The sequence below is a fragment of the Notolepis coatsorum genome (assembly GCF_963971535.1).
Source record: "Notolepis coatsorum genome assembly, chromosome: 9".
NCBI lineage: Eukaryota > Metazoa > Chordata > Actinopteri > Aulopiformes > Paralepididae > Notolepis > Notolepis coatsorum.
The window spans coordinates 98,491,912-98,513,320 of NC_140173.1; the positions used below are offsets into that span (position 1 = coordinate 98,491,912).

At 41.4% G+C, this 21,409-nt stretch overlaps 1 protein-coding gene across 3 annotated transcripts in view; it reads left to right on the forward strand.

Annotated features, from left to right (window-relative positions):
* LOC311234941 (ras and Rab interactor 2-like) overlaps positions 1-21,409 on the forward strand; it is a 155,640-nt gene that overhangs the window by 24,763 nt on the left and 109,468 nt on the right. The window lies entirely within an intron of this gene.

Sequence of the window (21,409 nt, forward strand, 5' to 3'; positions counted from 1 at the left end):
ATAGTTAAGATTAATTTGTTGATGGTCCGGGTTATGTGACGCAATTCGAACGTTTGCCCAGACTTCTTGCCAATCCAAATTTATTTCCAGGTCTGGTATATCCCTCCTCCAGACTGAGTCTAGGGGGAGGATTCCATAATTGATGATAAAAATCTGATACAAAACCTCTCGATGTCTCTCTTTCATAGAAGAATTTGTGATATCTGTGGTGTTCAATTGGTATCCTTAATGGGACTCCATGATCCTTCAAACATACCAATAACTGTGCGTAAAAATAATGTGTGGAACTGGTGAGATTACATTTTTTATGTATGTCTTTATATCTACAAAAACCCTGTTTGTTGAAAACATCTCCTAATGTGTGTATGCCCTGCTTTTCCCATTTAGGGTATCTTATAGGTCGTTTTCCAATCGGGAGTGCATTGTTATTGAATAGGGGAGTATGACTATGCCATTTATGTAGGTTAAAATATTTTTTTTGTGTTTCACGCCATATCCGGATCGCATGAGTAATTATGGGGCCAAATTTCAATTCGCATTGCTTAATTGATAATTTGGTGTATACTATGTGGTGCTACTATATTTACTTCTAAGTTTCTCCAGGATACAGATGCTTGGGAATCAAACCAGGTTGTCAGTGGTCTTAAAGTGTACGCCTTAAAATAGTGGTAAAAATCTGGAAATGCCATACCTCCGTCGGCTTTGTTTCTCTGTGCGGTGGATCTTTTTATACGTGGAGGTTTGTTATTCCAAATAAATTTGTATGCGGTAGAGTGTAATTTTTTCCAGTAACCATCTGGAGGGGGTAACGGTAGCATTGAGCTAATGAAGTTGATTCTAGGTAGGACATCCATCTTAACTATTGATACCCATTCCTAGGGGTGGACGGTATAAACGGTATACGGTATAAACGGTATTAATTTGCTCTACGGTATGGATTTTGACTATACCGTTTAACCGGTAGAGCAGCTCTAAAATAGCAATGACGTCATGTAACCACAGCGCGACTATTTCAATCGCATTTGCCCCTAAAAATAGATAGAATTAGTGATAGATAATAGATATGTGCAAACTGGAAAAAGTTATTTAGGAGGCTTCGCGCAGTGGGCGTGTCAACACGCAATTGTCATTTCATAATAAACACATATCACCGCGGCGCACAGCAAGTTTCAATTTCAGTTCCTGGCATTTTTAACCAGTGGAGAAAGGTAAGATATTTCCCTATCGTTTTTCTTATATGAATTATTCTACGTTAATAAAACATACCTGGTGATCAACTACAGTTTGCTGTAAACATTACGATATGTGTGTAGTGTTATGATAACGACGGCAGCAGCGGGAGCCGGGAGGACGGCGTGCAGCAGTGGATTTGCGAATAGCATGCAGCTACACAGCCGCAGAGCCAGTGGCTCTTTCAGGTCTGGTCACAGGCCCGTCAAACAGCGCCCCCCCCCCCACCCAACGGCTGAATTGCCAATGGCTGAAATGAATGACCTGAAAGAGCCCCTGGCTCTGCGGCTCTGCAGCTACATATGCTTCTAGCAAAATCCAGCCCCGCTGTTTGCAATGGGAGCAGGAGTCTCGACTCGGGACTTATTTTATATGGAATATAATGACTTTATACGCAAAAGTAGCCTAGTTTTAAGTTAAAATATTATAAATCTACATGCCTTGAGGATGTCATTCTTTATATAGCCTGCCTATCGGGCAAAAAAAATTATTCTAACAGAAACACTGATACCGTGATATATACCGTTACCGTCTATGCTTCAAATTATACCGTGATATAAATTTTAGACCATACCGTCCACCCCTACCCATGCCTGTACTGAGTTTTTAAGTTTGGACCACCTGTCAAAGTCGTATTTGATCTTATCTTGGATTTTTATGTAATTGTACTTCACCGTTTGGCTTATAGTAGGGAATACTTCAACTCCTAAACATCTGAAGTGTTTAACCATTGGTATTTCTTCTGGGAGGAGTATATTTTTGCAGGGGCATTAAGTGGAAGGAAAGCCGACTTTGGCCAATTTATCCTAAATCCCGATAGATTGCCAAAGTCATCAATCAACTTGAGAAGATGAGGCATTGAGGTGTTAGGGTTTTGCATGAACAGTATTACGTCGTCCGCATATAAACTAATTTGATGTTGTGTGCCCTTGATTGCGATTGGTTCTATGGATTGGGATTGTCTTATATATTGTGCTAAAGGCTCTAATGATAAAGCGAATAGTCCGGGGCTAAGAGGGCAACCCTGTCTAGAACAGTGTGATGCCGGAAAGATTTCGGAGGTGATTATGCCTGTTGTAATCATGGCCGATGGGTCTTTGTATAATACTTTAATCATATCAATGAATCCTTTTCCTAACCCCATCCTTTCTAATACTGCCCATAGATAAGACCATTCCAACCTATCAAAGGCTTTCATTGCATCCAGGGACAGCATTGCCTTAGGTGTGGTGTCATCCTTGCTGGCATCTAGCACATGTAGTAACCGTCTTATATTATCCGTGATCAAGCGGCCTCTTATGAAGCCAGTCTGATCAGGATGAACTAAAGACGTCATATGCTTTTGAAGTCTGATGGCTAATACCTTGGAGTACAGCTTGATATCGGTTCCGAGGAGGCTTAAGGGTCTGTAACTACCGCAATCGGTGGGGTCTTTGTCTTTTTTAAGGAGGACTGTTATGAGTGCAATATTGTCGTTCTTATGGAAGTTCCCCTCCTTGATTGAATATAAAATCATATTAAGTAATAGGTGTCCAATTACATCCCAACATGAGAGGTACATTTCTGGTTGGATACCGTCTCTTCCAGGAGCCCTACCACTTTGCATTTCAGATATGGCCTCCCTAAGTTCATCTAGTGTGATGGGTGTTTCTAACTGTTTAGCGTCATCCTCTGATAGTTTAGGAAGGTTAATTTGATTAAGATATGTGTCCATTTTGTTTTGATCGAAGGCCGTTTCTGATTTATACAAGTTGGAGTAGAACTCTTTGAATGTCTCGTTGATTTTTTTAGGGTCTGTAACAAGTCCTTGCTGTGCCTTAATGGTAGTTATATCTGCAAATTTTGCGTTGACTCTTAACTGCATAGATAGTAGGTGACTTGGTTTAGAACCATGAAAGTAATGTTGTCTTGTGCTACGTATTTGAACTTTTGTTGTTGTTTATAAATGGCATTAATCTCTCTTTTTAACACATTAATTTGAGTTTCCAGTCGAACCGAGTAGTTGTATTGTAAAGAGGAAAATAACGTAGAGTAAAGCATTTCCAGCTCTGCCAGTTTTGAGCAACGATTCTTGCGTATTTTGGAGGAAAAGTACCCGGTAAAATCCTTGATCAATCCCTTTACCGACATCCATAATATTCTGGGGTCCTGTACCGATTTCGCATTCTCCAGTAGGAATACAGAAAGAGCTTCTTTGAATTGTGTAATGAATTCCTTGTTTTTCAGCAATATCGAGTTAAATCGCCATCTTGGGGCTCGGGATGACAGTATACCAAATGATCCTTTTAGGAGTAAATAACAGTGATCTGATAGTGCATTGGGTACCATTTCCACGTCATAGTTATCAAATAGTCTCGGGGATGCAAAAACATAATCTATTCTGGAAAGTGTGTTATGTCTTGCAGATCTACAAGAGTACTTTCGGGTCGTAGGGTTGAGTGATCACCATAGATCATTTACACCTGTATTCTTAGACCAATCCTTTAATGCATTAGATGAATTTGTCTGGTCGTTGGAAAAGGTGGGATAAGATTTATCCATCCCAGGATCCCAAATGGCATTAAAGTCTGCGCCAATTATAAATGAGTATTCAGGAAGGTTTAACATTGTTCTGGTAAGTGTAGTGTAGAAGTTAGCTTCGTACAAATATGGGGCATATACCGCTACCAACGCTATTTTCCTATTCCTGTATACAATTTTAGCTATGGTTATCCAACCATCTGTATCAGACCATACTTCCTTCAATTCAATATTCAACTTCCGTTTCACGACTATAGCAACTCCACGGGATCTCGTTCCAAAGGAAGAGTGACTAATGTTATGATATATGTTGTCCGCTAACGTAGCTTTGTCTTCCACTAAAATGTGCGTTTCACTTAGAAGAGCCATGTCAACATGTTTGTTTTTCATCAGTGTGAGAACGCTTTTGCGTTTATGTTGATTATTTATTCCCCCAGTATTCCAGATCATTATATTCAAACTAGCCATAATCTATACATGTTGTTGTGTAATTGTTGGTAATGCTTCTGGAGTGCGGATTCACAATGGATATACATCCAACTATTGAGGTCCCGTTGAGAGCCGAGCTTAAAAACATACATATATACAAATAAACCCCTAAATCCCCCTCCCTCAGAGAGTCGTACAGGGCTGTGTTCCTTAGACACAACCTTCGCGTATAACTCCCTCCCTTACACCACCGGTTTGCCCAAAGTGAGCCTTTTAACCTTAACTTTCCTATGCTAATTGCCATAGGATGTAAAACTTTCATTCTAATTTAATAGAATGTCACTCGTGGTCTAGCGCCTTCCCTTTAATGTAATAAAAATAGAATGAAATATGAAAAATATACCTCAATTGGCATATTTATTTGAACCTTCTACTAACACGCAGGGTTCGAAATTAACGGGGGCTTGGGGCATAATGCCCTTGAAAATGGACGAAATGCCCTCGAAAATCAGTTAAGGGGGGCACTTAATGCCCCCGACAGTTTACTAATTATATATATTTATCCGGTAATGGAGCGTCTGTGGGAGTACGGTTCAGATGACGCGCAAATAAAAAAAAATTCATTTGGCGGAGCCGGTGTTCTGCACTGGCTGCAGGCAGCAGCAGCCAGCTGCCAGGTGCTAGTCAGTTTGTGTAAAAATGGCACGCACAATATAAATCAATCTTCATTACGACTTTAAAAACATAGCCATTAACATTACATAGGCCTACACACATCTTGCCATAGCGTTAGGAGTTTGTAAACACAACGCACGTTTTAACTATGGTAGCCCGACGCAGCCCGCAAGCTAATACTGTAGTCAATGAAATGTCACCGTAGCTACTAGCTACTGTAGCAGAGGAGGAAATGAGAGGCGGGGTGTTTAAAGACAATGATAGGCGTTTATTCAACATCCAAGAAGGCTAACATACAACTGTGTTTTACTAACTCCAACCGGGACTATTGCCGCTTTTCCACTGCATGTTGATGTTATGAACGTCTGGTGGTCCGTGACGCTAAAATGTCCGTGGGGACCCGGCGCCAACCCATAGATAGTTCCAACTCACCGAATTACGTAATCCACCACAGTTGCACTCAATATTTAAATAATGTTAGTCTAAATAAATGTAGACGGAAACATAATAATTTCAAGCAGAAAACGAATCTTTCCATTAAGAACTGACAATCAGTGAATTTAAACATGGTTGACATTGTTTTTGTGTGTTTATATTAAAGAAAGGAAAGTCTAGTGCTGGCTGAGCATATTGTTTGTTTGCACTAAGTTAATACTTTGACAAATGTAGCCTATATTTTTCAGTCAGTTCGGTCTTTGTGTGCCAAACATTATTTAAGGCTGTAAACACTGTAAACCTTTTTATTTTATTTTTAATAAATGAGAAGCATGTTTAGATTTGAGTGTTAAATTTTTTTTTATAAAAATTAACATATATCGAACTGAAAACCGTGACCCCAAAATCGTGATACGAACCAAACCAAACCATTTTGTGAACCGTCCCACCCCTACCGTTTATCATAAAAATTCAGTGCCCCCGAAATACAAAAAAAAGCCCCCGAAAATCAATTAAGGGGGGCAAAAAAAGCCCTTGAAAAAAAATGTTAATTTCTAACCCTGCTAACACGTATATGTTGGAACCTAAAAAAAAGATTTTTAGAACTAATTTATGTAAATCCCTAAAGTAATGGAGCAATTGCTTAAAATATTAAAATAACTTTGTCAAGCTTATACCTTTAGATGAAAATGAGGTTTTTAAATCCTTGTATGCAGTTCGTCCCCCGACAAGTGTGGGCATTAAACCGTTATGAGGGTTTATTGAACTTCCATATCTGGTTCATGTGCATATACATACCGAATGTTATTGTTCACAGGCCTTCATTGTAGGAGTACAGTGTATTCTAGAAAGTTAGCCACCGATCTTGACTTGTATAAACTGATGTTATGTTCCAGATTATTCTTCCTATCCAAGAGTTATGTCATTCCAGTGTATTCCAGTATATTCCAGTATGACACTGAACTAGGGCTGGGCGATATGGCCAAAAACGTTATCGCGATAAAATTATAAAAATTATTTTCTAGGGATGCTCGATATTAGCTTTTTTACCGATTCCGATATTGTCCAACTCTTAATTTCCGATACCGATACCAATATCAACCGATACCGATATATGCAGGGTTTTCCCCCAAAAAACGGAATAATTTCAGGTAACTAATAATTTCACTGGATGCATTCAAAAGGCTTTCTAAATATAAGCATTATCTGTGCAAAATATGATAATTAAAAAAGTTAAAATTAACATTACATATCTCTTGTTGTTGAATTAAACCAACATGCATACTTTTGACAATAAATAAAATAAGAATTGGTTCTTACTTGCTTGCCTGGGTAAATAAAGGTTAAATAAATGTTAAAAAAAATATATATATATATATGAGGTGGGCATATATAATTTTTTTTAATCTAGATTAATCTATCTGCAATCCTGGATTTAATCTAGATTAATCTAGATTAAAATGGCTAAAAAAAAAAAAAAAAACCTGCCGAAGGCATTCAAAATATGTGTGTTCTACCCAAATAATGACCAGAAGTAAGTCCTTACTTTTTCTTTCCTCCTTATGTTTCTCAGGCCAGGTGGCCCATTACACCATGAGCCCATCTCCCGTTTCCAAAATGCATTACAGACTGTTTGAAAAAGCTGTTTTGCTATGATAATTGGTAATGTAATGTAATAAAATAATGTTCAATAAGATGTACTTGTGTTTAATAAGTTGTTTTATTCAGAAGTTAACACAAATAAATAATATTACAAGTACAGTACAGTATCTAGCACTCTCAGGAGCAAAACAGAAAGAATCATTTCAAACTTGAACTATGTGACATGGCTTGAATCAACTGCTCCAGTGGAGTTGCTCAGTGGCCAATGGTGTCAACTGTGGTTGTACTGGGCAGCTCCCAGGTGTGAATGGAACTGTGTGAATGTGAAGCAGGGCGTTCCTGAAAAAGAGCATCTGTGCTCAGCGAACCTACCCTGGGTAAATAAAGGTAAAAAAAAATGTAAAAAAAAAAAAAGTTTTATTTTTATTTTTTTTAGATTAATGCGTTAATTATATTATCGCGCGATACTAGTATAGCGTTAACGCAGCACGTTAACGCCGTTAACGGCCCAGCTCTAATATATATATATATTGTTATTGTTTTTTTTTTTTTTTTACCGATACCAATATTTTCCGATATCACATTTTACTGCCGATATCGGCCGATAATATCGGTCGGCCGATAATATCGGACATCCCTATTATTTTCATATAACTCGATATCGATAATTATCATCGATATAATGTCTGTCAAGTTTAATTAACTTATTATGCCCGGCGCCGATGGACGGGCTATTAATAGACTTGTTTTGCTGCTGCGAATGTCTCGAGAGTCGAGTTGATGTCGTACTCTGTTCCGCCCCAATACATTGCAACGACGTCCACCGTATACCCCACACTACTATAACAGTTACCCTCAGAATTCAAAACACACACCAACTCGGCAGGTAAACTGTAAAATAGCGCCGTGCAAGCTAATTAGCCTAGCCAGCCTCGTTTCCGAGCGGTGTATTCCATGACAATGTACTAAATATGACCATAAAATACTCTGTTCCGCCCCAATACATTGCAACAACGTCCACCGTATACCAGCGTTTCCGTTAGCCGGTAATTACCGGTATTTGACCGGCAAAATCTGTTGAAGTCCGACATATTTAATCTCTCCGGTCTTAATGTCCGGTGAAAATAATTCCCTGAGTCTAAGCACAATTTGATTATTTGAATTGTATTAAAATAGGCTAAAATTAAATAGCCTATGCGATGAACGAAACAATCATTACATTTGTTTCATCGTTGCTTCTAATAATGACAACAACGTTGTCAGCGAGAGCTTAGTGCTGGGTGTGCGAACTTTTGTGAAGCTGCAGAGCCGGAGCAGCAGCAGCACAATGCAGTACTCCAGCAGTACTCCAATTCAGCCATTTTCAATTCAATGTTGGGTGGGGGGCGCTGCTGTGCAGTCCCCAGAAAAGAGCCAATAACAGCTGAATCTGCTGCTCTGCATCGACATACTCTCGCAAATAAGTCATTGGGAGGTGGAGAGAGAGAGAGTCGTCATGCAAACCCACGATAATGTTGCCGTCTCTCTCTGCCAAATTTCTCAGTTCTTCGCTTGATATAATTAATACAAATGTCCAATATAACGGAATTCGTTAGCTCATAAAAATGTGATTATAACAGACTGTTGTTTATTAATGTCGGGCGACTGCCCACAGACACTATTATACCATTATACAAGCTGGAGATGGACCGGGTAAATCTACATCCCATAATGATACGATTTCTACTCTACGATGATCGCCCAACGGCGCGCGGAGACTGGGGTGAGTTTTAGCGTGTAACGTTACCGTCTTCGATACTAACTGCTATTATCAACATTTGACCCACATTAGATGATTGGTATAACGCTGCCCACGGAATTATAAACGCCCCCTAGCCCATCCGGTCAACATCAGATGACGTGTAGTAACTTCTAGAAGTACGTCTAGTTGGAATTTTTTATATCGCGCTGATTGCCATAAAACTGTATTGCATCATCAATATAATGCATTTGGGGCTATAGATCACGTTCTGGAGAAAGCTGCAGAAAGAGATGAAAACATACTTATACATTAGACCATACTTTACTATGAATATGTGAATGAAAAAGTTTAACGTTGCTACACAATGAACAATACATATAGGACTTTGAATGGGCCCTAATAATGGCAATGTAGCAATAGAATTTAAAAAGTTATAGCCATGCAAAGAAGGGGTACTTCTCCATAGACAAATAGAGCCGGCAACCTATGGTATATCATGAATTTAACCCAAGGCAACCAAAGTGTTAATCAAAAAAAATTTGGCAGGTAAGAAATATGCTTGGCGGGTAGATTCTTCCCATCTACCCGCCACTGGCCGGTGAGTCAAAAAGTTAATTTCGTGCCCTGTGTGCGTGCATTTGTGTGTGTGAAGTATGAGTATGATTGTAACATTATGAAAAGGGAGAACCACCACATTTTCAGTGAGAACCATTCTTTTCTATTTTCTTCCCTACTTCTTGAATCACTCACCCCCAAAACCGAATGTGATTTCTTTCTTACTTCATCGCTGCTCTTGTTTTGTAGCTCATCGTAAAGTGAAATATGCAGTGCGGGTTTAATGTTGACCACCAGGACATTGGCATAACACTGTTTATTTGGCCTGGACAGTCGACCACAGGGGGCTTCCTGTTTACCCAGCTTAGACTCTAGCCTGCACACACACACACACACACACACACGCAACTAAACTCTCTCTCTCTCTCTCTCTCTCTCTCTCTCTGTATCTGCCCCGCCTCTCTCTCTCTGTATCTTCCCCTCCCCTCTCTCTCTCCGTGTCTGCCCCTCCTCTCTCTCTCTCTCTCTCTCTCTCTCTCTCTCTCTCTCTCTGTATCTGCCCCTCCTCTCTCTCTCTGCCCCTCCTATCTCAATTTTCTTGTACAGTCTTTATGGTGGTTGTATTCCGTTGGATGTCCTTTTCTTGTCACAGCAGCTCACAAATCTTGCTGCTGTGTTTGCACATTCTTGTATTTCTCCCAGTAGGTATGGGAGTTTTGAGTTATTGTCCATGTTTTCAAAGTCTCTTTGGGTGTTTGCAATTTGTGGGAAGTATGTCTCTGATGTCTTGGTATAATGGCAGGTTGTTAACACTTTGGTCGCCAGGCTTATATTCATAATAAACCATCCCACGCCAGCTCTATTTGTCTATGGAGAAGTTCCCCTTCTTTGCAGGGCTATAACTTTTTAAATTGTATTGCTAAATTGACATTACTATGGCCCATTCAACGTCAAGTATCTATTGTTCAGGGTGTAGCAACGTTATACTTTTTCATTCACATATTCATACTAAAATACGGTCTAAAGTATAAGTATGTTTTTATCGTTTTCTGCAGCATTCTCCAGAACGTGATTTATAGCCCTAAATGCATTATATTGATGATCAAATACAGTTTGATAGCGATCTGTGTGAGATAAAAAATTTCAAATGGACGTGCTTCTAGAAGTTACTACTTATCATCTGATGTTGACCGGATGGGGGGGGGGGGTCGTTTATAATTCCGTGGCCAACGTTAGATGATTCATCTAGTGTGGGTGATATGATCATTAGAGCAGTTTGTATCGAACACGTTAAAAAATAACGCTGAAACTAACCGTAGCTTCCTCGTAGCGTTGGGCGATGAGCGTGGAGCAGAAACATTCCTATTATGGGATGTTGAAATATGCGATCCATCTCCAGGTTGTATAATAGTATATACGTCCAAATCATGTTGTTTATCGAGTTATTGGTAACGGATTGCTATCCATTGTGTCTAGCTCGAGTCCCGAGACTATTAGCGAGTGATCGGACCGAATTGGAATGAGCACCAGCTTCCGTTTCCGGTTTCCGGTTTGAGCGATCCGCCGATCGGCCACCAGATGGCGCTCTTGAACCGTTGGAGAGTTGAGAGGGGATCAACAGTAGATCTCAAGTCTCCGGGGGAGAAATATGATTGCGATCACAGATTTTTGAAATATTGATCTCAAAGACGTGGTACGGCGTCTTTGGTAGAATGAGCATGGCGGGGAATGACGTGGTAAGGCGTTTTTGGCGACCAAAGTGTTAAGAAGTGTAGCTCGGTTTCCACCTCTTCTTGTGTGCAGTCGGTGACTCGGTGCATAGTCTGTCTTCTCTTGGGAGCCAGGTCTGCCTATGGCGGCCTTTCTCGATGGATAGGCTGTGTTCGCTGAGTCTGTACCTAGTCAAGGATCTTCTTAGTTTTGGGTCAGTCACAGTGCTCAGGTATTCTGCCACTGTGTACTCTTTGTTTAGGGCCAAATAGCATTTCAATTTGCTCTGGTTTTGGGTTGATTCTTTCCAATGTGTCAGATAGTTTTCTTTTTGTTTTCTTATAATTTGATTTAGTCCAGTGTGGTTTCTGTCTGGTGGCTCTGCTTGTGTTTGTGAGCAGAGTCCCAGAACCATCTGGCTGAGTGGGCATCTCTCAAGGGTCTCTCTGTAGGTGAGGGCTTTGTTGTGGAGTGTGTCTTGGTCACTTTCTTTTAGGTGATTGTGGAATTTAAATGTTCTTTTTTGAATTTTTATGATTAGTGGGTATCTTCCTAGTTCTGCTCTGCATGCATTATTTGGTGTTTTCCGTTGGGTGCGGAGAATGGATTAGCAAAATTCTGCATGCAGAGTCTCAATTGAGTGTTTGTCCCATTTGGTGAAGTCTTGGTTTGCAAGTGGGCCACAGACTTCGCAACCATATAGGGTCTAATATTCTAAAGTCTAGAGTCTAATATTTAGAGCCAGATTTTGATTGGAATGTCTAACTTGATGTTCCTTTTTATGGCATAAAAAGCCCTTCTTTCTTTGTCTCTCAGGTCGTTTACAGCTTGGTTGAAGTTCCCTGTAGCACTGATGTTTAGGCCGAGATAGGTGTAGTTTTTTTGTGTGTTCTAGGGAAATTGTGTCTAGGAGGAATTTGTGTTTTTGTTGTTGTAGGCTGGGCCTTTTTTGGAATATCATAATTTTAGGTTTGTTTAGGTTTACTTTACTGTCAGTGCCCATGTCTGGGAGAAGATCAAGGTGCTGCTGTAGCCCTTTTGTTGGGGACAGCAGCACCAGGTCATCTGCAAACAGTAGGCATTTTACTTCTGTGTTTGCTAGGGGGATGCCAGGTGCTGCAGTTTGTTCCAATGTTTTTGCCAGATCATTTGTATATGTTGAAGAGGGCTGGACTCAAACTGCAGTGCACCCCTGTCTAACCCCACGGCGTTGAGGAAAGAAGTATCTCTCTCTCTCTCTCCTCTCTCTCTCTCTCTCTCTCTCTCTCTCTCTCTGTCTCTGTCTCTGTCTCTGTCTCTGTCTCCAACCAAAACAACCCTCAAGCCCCCCCCCCTCTGTTTTGTTTTGACATGATGGGGACAGACAGAGAACTGTTTCACACCCCTTAACACTTTTAGTGCCAGCCATGCGGTGCCCCGGAACCCTGTTGCGTGCCAACGCCCACTTCAATGATAGAGCTCTCATATTTGCGAACGCATAAACGATATATTAAATTATGGCTATGTGTATAATATGGCCGTCGCTTATCAATGACTTGTTTGCAGTCAACATTGTCGAAACGGATTGTTTTTTAATCGGTTCATTTCCGTTTTATACCATTTTGAAAAACTCGTTTTTGGAAAGTTTCAGGAAAATATAAAGATTCTGTGATAATCGCCCTTTAGTGGAATACACTGGAATACACAAAAAACTTTGTAATTTTTTGTCCTATTTATGAATCGTTTTCAAATAAACGCTAGATTATCGATAGTATATGTGTACTTATGCACGCTATAGAAGCGGGCTGAAAAATCGATTATCCATTTCCTGATCAGCACTAGTGTTGTCAAAAATATCGAAATATCGATACTGAATATTTAAAATGGTTTCAATACTCATTTCCCGAAGTATCGATACTTTCTGCAATACCGATACCAGCTGGCTTGCTCCCGCAAGTTGTTGACGGACAGACGCGCTGCCAGAGCACGCTTGCCCTTCCGCCGCCTCCTCCTCCTCCTCCTCCTCCTCCTCCTCCTCCTCCTCCTCCTCCTCCTCCTCCTCCTCAGAGACCGGTAACAGACACAGGCTGCTGCAGCCTCCTCCCCCTCACAGCCGGGACAGGCTTCAGTTAGTAAACAAAGCTATTATTAGCTAACGTTAGCTGTCGTTCCTCCATTAGCTTATGCTAGCTAGCTAGCCACCTATTACTTCATGGAAACGGAGTAACGTCAAGCCGAGCCCACCCACACTACACCAGTACACGCATGAACTCGACACAACTACCCCGTTTCCAACGTTAGGTCGAGCGGAGCCCATCCTACACTAGTACACGCATGAACTCGACACAACGTTACCCCGCCTCCATGAAGTGTCCAATTAGCAGCAATGTTGTTGAAAATGTAACGTTAATAAATGCTCCGAGCATAGCTCCGGAGAAATCTCCCTCTCCCTCTCTCTCTCTCTCTCTCTCTCTCTCTCTCTCTCAAGTACCCTTGTTTTCGGGTCATAACTAGAAAGGTGCGCTCAGTAGACTTCAAATCTCCAGCAGCCACTCTCTCTTTCTCTCTCTCTCTCTCTCTCTCTCTCTCTCTCTCTCTCTCTCTCTCTCTCTCTCTCTCTCTCTCTCTCTCTCTCTCTCTCTCTCTCTCTCTGATCTAAAGATAAACAAAGGGTTTTAAAAGTGTATTTATCTTCTCGTATAGTACCAGAGAGAAGCTGAGGAGAATCAACCAGCAACAAAAGCAAAATTTGTTAAAAAAAAGAAGAAAAAAAATATTATTATATATATATATTTTTTTGGTATCGAAATGGTATCGAAGTATCGATACTTTTCAAGGTATCGTATCGAAATTCCAGTATCGTGACAACACTAATCAGCACACACACACACACGCACACACGCACACACACACACACATAGGGCCCACGTTGATATCTCTCTGAAAAAAGCTCTGATTATCCCAAGACTGGTCAAATAGATTCCTTACCTCAGATCAGATGTTCTCCAAAAAGATTATTCCAATTCCTGATCGCCATTCCAAATATCGATTTATTGATCCAATGCTGGGTGGTCGAAACACCGATTCCACGCTGTTCTGATGGTCCATGCGTTTCATTCAATCCAATCCAACGGGGTGCAGTACCATAGGGAGAGACGATCGGGGGCGGTATTTTCCCAATGGAGCTCAGAGAGAGGTTCCAGTGGTAACGTGAGGCTAGATTGATGAAATATGAATGGAAATCGCTAATAAATAATTAAAAAAACTAGATCTCTCGTCGTTGGCACTGAACGGTTGGCATGAACTAACGAGAAATCTCGTCGTTGGCACTCAAAGTGTTAACGGACCTGTAGAGAGACAGACGGAGTGCAGAGAGGAGGGGCAGATACAGAGGGAGAGGAGGGGCAGATACTATTTTCATGCAGAGCAGAACTAGGAAGATACCCACTAATTATCAAAATCCAAAAAAGAGCATTTAAATTCTATAATCACCTAAAAGAAAGTGACCCAGACACACTCCATACCAAAGCCTTCACCTACAGAGAGACCCTTGAGAGATGCCCGCTCAGCCAGGTGGTCCTGGGACTCTGCTCACAAACACAAGCAGAGCCACCAGACAGAAACCACACTGGACTAAACCAAATGATAAGAAAACAAAAAGAAAACTATCTGACACATTGGAAAGAATCAACCCAAAACCAGAGCAAATTGAAATGCTATTTGGCCCTAAACAGAGAGTACACAGTGGCAGAATACCTGAGCACTGTGACTGATCCAAAACTAAGAAGATCCTTGACTAGGTACAGACTCAGCGAGCACAGCCTAGCCATCGAGAAAGGCTCCCAAGAGAAGACAGACTATGCACCCACTGCACACAAGAAGAGGTGGAAACCGAGCTACACTTCTTAACACTTTGGATGCCCAACCAGAGTTTTCTCGGGTTTACCCCCCGCGGGTTGAATGCCCATAACGAGAATATTAGTTCTCCTCTCTCTCTGCCCCTCCTCTCCTCTCTCTGTATCTGCCCCTCCTCTCTCTGTATCTGTCCCTCCTCTCCTCTCTCTGTATCTGCCCCTCCTATCTCTGTATCTGCCCCTCCTCTCTCTGTATCTGTCCCTCCTCTCTCTGTATCTGCCCCTCCTCTCTCTCTCTGCCCCTCTCCTCTCTCTCTGCCCCTCTCCTCTCTCTGTATCTGTCCCTCATCTCTCTTTGCCCCTCTCCTCTCTCTGTATCTGCCCCTCCTCTCTCTCTGTATCTGCTCCTCCTCTCTCTCTGCCCCTCTCCTCTCTCTCTGCCCCTATCCTCTCTCTGTATCTGTCCCTCCTCTCTCTCTGCCCCTCCTCTCTCTCTCTCTCTGCCCCTCTCCTCTCTCTCTGCCCCTCCTCTCTCTCTGTATCTGTCCCTCCTCTCTCTCTCTGCCCCTCCTCTCTCTCTGTATCTGCCCCTCCTCTCTCTCTGCCCCTCTCCTCTCTCTCTGCCCCTCCTCTCTCTCTGTATCTGTCTCTCCTCTCTCTCTGCCCCTCCTCTCTCTCTGTATCTCTCCCTCCTCTCTCTCTGTCTTGTCTCTGTCTCTCTTTCTATCTGTGCCTTCCCTGTCTGTCTCCCCATCTCTCTCTTGCTCACACTCTTTGTCTCTGTCCCTCTTTCTATCTGTTCTCTCTCTCTCTCTCTCTGCACATGGAAATCAAATCCATTTTTTCTTTTACTTCTAATGCACAGCTGGAGAGTCCATATAGATGAGGTGTGTGTGTATGTGTGTGTGTGTGTGTGTGTGTGTGTGTGTGTGTGTGTGTGTGTGTGTGTGAGTGAGAGACAGAATGTGTTGAAAAGCATCAGCAGGGATGATGGTTCTGTTTCTCCAGACATGACCCACTAACAGTAGCCGTCAGACATAGACATGCATAATGATGTAAATAATAACAACAACAACATACTTTATTTATACAGCATCTTTGATACACGCTGCTCCAAAAGAACGACATAAAACATCTGTCTTCTGTCCAGATGCCGCTGGACTGAGTCCTCACCTCCCTCCCCGGGTCCATGGCCGCCTCCCAAAACAGCTGAGAACAATTACACAAACAATGACGATACAAGTATAATATACAACAATTAAACTGACGGAAAATGCCCCCTTAATAAAAGTGTTTCTGTCTTCTGCTGCCTTTTTAAAAACTATTTACAAGCGAGGGGGGGAGAGGGGGAGTTCCAAATATTTAAATTTTTAATCTTGAGGTTAACCCATTCGGGGCCATTCAATTTCTCCATCTAGCTATAGCACGGCCAGGTTTTTCACGTTGTTTGTAGAGCTAAATCTATATTTTATATTATAGCTATGGATACAATACCATGGTCACTTGACAATAACTATCTTCCGTTTGCAAAAAAGAATAAATGTTTTCATGAATACGTTCACGCGTTATTCCGTGGTGAATATGAGTATAATTTCGTAATGATCCAGGCTAATTCCTGGGAGGCTGGCTATAGGGCGCAACGTGAATTCTACTTAAACCATTGCCGTTTCGTCCCTGGACACGCTAGTCATTTCAAATCAACAACACAGCTGGCTCATATCAACCAAGGTTGGTTTGACACGACAGCAACATCTGGGGCAAAGAATTGTGTGTGTGTGTGTGTGTGTGTGTGTGTGTGTGTGTGTGTGTGTGTGTGTGTGTGTGTGTGTGTGTGTGTGTGTGTGTGTGTGTGTGTGTGTGTGTGTGTGTGTGTGTGTGTGTGTGTGTGTGTGTGTGTGTGTGTGTGTGTGTGTGTGTGTGTGTGTGTGTGTGTGTGTGTGTGTGTGTGTGTGTGTGTGTGTGTGTGTGTTGTCAATTATGCGTATCTCTTTCTCTCTTTGTTCAGACATCAGAGATAAGGTCATTGTGTTGTTGGAGGAAGAGAGTTGCAAGGGGCGGGACCAGGCTGAGGCGAGCCTGGAGAGCCTGCCAGCTTGTTGCCGGAAATGTAAAGCCCTGGGCCCTGTTCCTCGTACCTGGTTCAACTAAGCCGATCAAATGTCCTTTTAGCCAGCTTAAATTAACCCGATGATTGATGTCAGGCTATCTTGGTTTCTCAAAGGTTGATTCACGCTCAAACAATCTCGTTAATTCGAACCAGACTTCAGTAATCAGGATAATTGCGCGTGCCCATCTTAGTTCAAAAGGGGGAGGCGTCGATCACCGAAACCATGATTTTCTATCGGGAAAATATCGCTGACAAGTTAAATCCATATGTATAGGCTAATTTGAAGTGCCTCATTACCCCAATCAATCAGATTATATTTTTTAAATGTGCCTGCTGGCAGTAGGCTTAATGAAATGAATTATCGAATGAGATCTTGCTAGCGAAAGTTATTATTTCAACTCTTTCAGAATAAGTAGATAAAAACAAGCCCAAAGAGTATCTAATTGATACGAATTAATAGATACTTATGAGGACATAATTATGTACTGTATGTGCTTAGGTATCATGCACTATATAAATATATGGTTCTCAGGCCGCGACCCCCGAAAAAACGGTGTCAGAGAGCCGCGACCCCCACTATTATAGGAGGTGGTTGAAACATGCAAACATTCACACGCACAGGCACTAATAAGCATTGGAGGCTTTTAATACGCACAATAACTACACAAAATAACACAATAATCAAACAACCATAATGAATACACAGGAGTAGAACACCTACGGGAGACTGCAATTCGAAACTGGCCCCTGTAAATGTCCTAACACAACCCCCTCCACGGTACAGTAAATTACCAAGTATGGTTTTGTCAATATTCCAATGTACAGTTTTGCTTGTACAGTTGTACAGTGTCCCCCACCCACCCACCCCTCCTACCCTGGGTTTAATTTTGGAGACAGCGACTCGGAGATCATCCTCCACAGTAGGGATGGGCGATAAAACGGTAACGATAATTATCGTGATATATTTTAATAATCGATGTCGATTGATAATAAAAAATATATCAATAAACTTTTTTTTTTTTTTATTATTATTATTATATAAATTTTTTTGTGTGACCTGCAACATGGCAGTTTTAAAACCAGAGACAGTGGACAGACTTGTCTTTCTTGCCTGCAACTTAAAGTAATGGCTTTGCTTGTCCAAATGACAATACTGACCAAATTGAGATTTATTTTTCTCTTGTCCATTTATTTAGTTTGCTTTCTAATTTAAAATACAGTTTGAAATCGTCTGTACACAGTAGGCTATGTGTGCTAGCAGAGCTAGTCTCCAGTCGCGAGTCCAGGGCTGTATGCTAAGCTTTTTCACTAGGGGCACACTTGCCCCTAAATGAGAAATTTAGGGGCAAAGAATATTTTTTAGGGGCAAATTTTACCATTATTAAAAAAATATGTTGTTCCTGCCTCATTACTGTGGTCCTTTTATTTAACATTTAAGTGCGTTTGTTTTCAGGTTTGTATCTTTTATAATGAACCAACTGAGAAAGTGTGTAAATCACTAATGGAACAAAAACAACAAACTGTGTGTGTGTGTGTGTGCGCGCGCTTGTGTAGTGCTCCTTGAATGAGATCACCACAACACACACACCATTGCATTAATCAGGAGGACAAGATACCTTTGTTTCACAATGAAAAGTGCTTTAGAAATCAAATGAATTATTATTATTGTAAATAACCCCATGAAAGTTTTATTATTTTTATGGGTAATTACCTGCTTCATATTTGTGATGTTACTGGTTTCAGTGTGTGCCTAAAGTGATCAATGTGTTGGGCCGTTTATAGAGATCTATGCCAATTAATGTATATCCGGTACTTTTTTTTATAAGAATTGAGAGGTATTTGTATATGTGACCTTTATTTTGAAAACCGTGTTGCGACGCAACCTTATTTACATTTGCGCTTTTGACAGTGAAATGTTCAGTCCAACTTAGCTCGAAGGAAAGACTAATCAAAAAGGTTTAATTGACCCGTATGAGGCTCTTACAGTAGGACTTTGATTGTTTATAGAAGTGGAATGTAATACTATGCAAAACGAGAAATAAACAGTGATTTTACCAGCAGTAAAGTTGCAAGCCACTTTCATTTCATATACGGGGAACCGTGACAATTATTAGTATTATCTTATTTGCATATTATCTCATTATTAGATAGATAGATAGGTTGATACTTTATTGATCCCCGGAGGGAAATTTAAGTACAGTATTTCACGTCCTAATGGTGGGCTACTACTCACCTAATGCATGGCTGAACCTGAACGTTAGAAGTGTCCGTGTCCCCGTCAATCAATCATCACATCATCACGTCAATCATCATCATCTTATCATCTCTCCACATCGGACGTGGTTGTCATAAGATGGACTGATATCCACTCCGTTGTTCTTGCAGAGCAAGATTTGCGTCTTAAATGTATTGAAAGGAAGTGCTTCTTTGGTGATGCAATAGCCCATATTATTATTGAAAGGAAGAGGCCACATTCAGTTTCGTTTCACTAGGAATTATGGGATTTGGTGTTGGATGTAGAGCTGCCGCGGTATTGATGTTTTCCTTACCGCACGGATTTGCAAAATATTTCCTACCGCCGCGGTTATTACCGCACGCACAAAAAAAAAAAAAAAAAAAAAAAGTTTGAATGCATTTTTTTTTTTAGTAGTAGTCTACTTTTTATAGCATATAGCCTGCCTCTAGTCTAAATGTCGATCTTTAGAGGATGACTTTGCAGCATGAATATTGTTTGGGATTCGGCAAGCACGCATTAGTTATTGAAAGTGAAACACGGATTCGAAGTTTCCCCTCTGGTCGTGCGCCGTTCACTCGGTGTCGCGGGCAGGGGTGATTACCCCCCCCGACCCTTTCTTATTATTATTACTATAAAGTTACTACTTTATAATAAAGGCATTCGTTTTGTGGCATTACCATTATATAGTTATACGTTCAATAACATCAGCGTATTTACCGGACCATCTCAGTTCCTTTCTTTGCTCAGAGCGTGCTGAGTTGTCCCATTCTGCGGTCTGTTAATAAAGTTTTCAATCAGACAAGTGTATAGAACGAAGGGCTTTTATTATAACATTCGTTGCAGACAGTAAAATCATTATGTCTCGTTTAGTACTCCTGAGGAGCGATGGTAGTCCACTCCGGCGGGGAGCTAAAGCTAACGTTATTAGCCGTATTGTGATGAGCTCTGATCAATGGCTGACATTCAGGATGTAAAAAACTGCAGGACGCTCCCAACGTGTGACGCGTCTCTCTTCTGACCAATCAGTGGTCTGCAATGTTTCACGTGACTTTTCTGGTACCCAATAGGGTCGCTTGGAACCTCGATAGAAGAGTAGGGTATATCTGCAGAGCCGCAAGCCCAACGAGAGGAGGGTTATTCATTATTATAAAAAACAGCTGTGATGCGGTATTCAGCCTACTCTGCGGTGGCCGTGATGTAACAGCGATACCGCGGTAATGCGGTAATCGCGGCAGCTCTAGTTGGATGTATAGACTCTACGCAGACAGGGACATGGTCTTTAATCGCACGATAGACTACAAGTACCAAGTATATAGCGTGACCCAGATTCACTCCACGCAAATCTTTTTTTTCACTCAGGCTATCGGCGATCGCAGTAAGTTCATTAATTGCCGACAGATTCTTTCATAGCACCACGACATTGTGTCGCACTGTACAGCCTTGGTTGTAGGCTAATGTTTTTTTTTTTAATTATCCAATTTGTATGGATTAATTTAGGAGTGAAATGCGAATGAAGGGTTGAAATCACTACTCGCAACGTTGCTCCCAAATATTATTTTCCACTCGCAACGGCCAAATTAAGGGGCAATTTGCGATCATCTCGTTGCAGTGTACAGCCCTGGAGTCACGGTCCACCAAAAAAGCACCAAAAGATAGAAAAGAAACTAGCAGAGCCAGAACTATTCAACTCCCCTGGAGCCACAGCCAGCAGAGAAGCCTGTTTACTTTCGCTTTCACACCAGCTGCAGCCTGAGAACTGGAGTGTGAGGGGCTGTAACACTAAAGATGGCGGCAACGACAAAGAATTGCTGCAAAAAAAACATACATCTGTTGTTAAAAAAATAAATAAAGGGGGTGCCCCAGTGGCGAACCACATAGCGCGCTCAGCCGCGACACGGCCGACCCGGGTTCGACTCCCGAACCCGTCGTTATTTGCCGAATGTCTTCCCCCCACTCTGCCCCATTCTGTCTCCCGTTCCTCCTCTGTCTCTCCCTACTGGACTGCCCAGTAGAAATAAAGTGATAAAACGCCAAAAAATTAATCTTTAAAAAAACAAAAAAACCTTTTGTTTTAATACTTAGTTATAACAATATCGATAACAATATCGATAATTATAGATATAGAGTGATATGATATCGATATTGTGATATCATTTTTGGCCATATCGCACAAGCCCTACTCCACATTCAGACGTGATCTGTACTTATATTTTTATATAAGTCAGTGCAGAGAATGTTTTTTCGCATAGGTAGGTAGATCCAAATGGCGGATAGCTGTGCGTATTCCCCCTCTATTGATATCCAGAAATCAGCCAGCGGCTTGGACTGAAAAACGT